Source organism: Saimiri boliviensis, chromosome 18, assembly GCF_048565385.1.
Source record: "Saimiri boliviensis isolate mSaiBol1 chromosome 18, mSaiBol1.pri, whole genome shotgun sequence".
Lineage (NCBI taxonomy): Eukaryota > Metazoa > Chordata > Mammalia > Primates > Cebidae > Saimiri > Saimiri boliviensis.
In genome coordinates, this window is record NC_133466.1 from 48,821,928 (window position 1) to 48,823,003 (window position 1,076).

Here is a 1,076-nt window from a genome sequence, read left to right on the forward strand (position 1 = left end):
GCTTTTTTCGACTTTTAAAATTTGCTCAACTTACCTGCTTTGGAGTCACTAGATTCTAGGTAAGGTCTGGGAACATGTGGAGTTAGCCGTGCTCCCTGGCTATGCTTGAAAAAGTCAGACTTTACATGCACTTGTGTCTGGTGTCCTAGGCTTCATACTTAGTACAAAATTAAAATCACTTACCTGCCAGGTGTTTCACAAAAAAAAAAAAAAAAAAAAAAAATTGCTAAGAGCTAACATAGTAACATGTAATTGAAACTAATGAAAAACTTTTACATGGAAGCTTTGTGGAAAAAATGAAATGTGCTTTCAGTAAAACATTATAAGACATTAGAATGTAAATTTTGCTTAGTACAGAAGGTTAAAAAGTGTTTTGACTTAAATAGAATGAAGCTAAAGGTTTGAGCAAGTTGTGGAAGGTTTGTGAACTAGTCATCTTGTAAAAGAAACACCGTGTGAACACACTGGCTAAATTTAAAGGAGTATTGTTCAGTTTTTCCATAAATTGAACATTGGAATAAAAACACAACAGGGTTTTCTTAGAGCACTAATTTTGTTTAATACAAATTTGTAAAAGGTTATCAAAAGCTTATAAGAATTTCAACTTATAGTCAAACTGATGAAGACTGGATGAATTCATCTTTAAGGTTTTATTAAAAATTTGAGTTGACATTAACAGTACACTAATGCAAGAGAGAAATTTGGCTTTCTTTCTTGAATATGATTTTAACATAATATTAAAGAATAAAAAATATTTCTGTCTCTCCTCAAACAAATTACAGGAAAAAGAAGGGAAAGACGCACATTGCTTGAAAAACTGAGTCTTCTATCAATGAGTAAAGGCTTTTGCCTTTAAACATTTTTTGAGTTACCATTTTGGTTAAATGAATGACTTACTGTGACCTGGCATTCCATTTTATATCAAGTGTTTTAGGCCTTTAGTATATTTATATCAATATTAATATATTTGATACACTTCCCCAAATCCAATTTTATCTTCAAAATTAAGTCTTTTTGACTTCTTAATTTGGAATGCAAAAGAGGGCACTGAAAAATCGAAAAGAGAAATATATGGA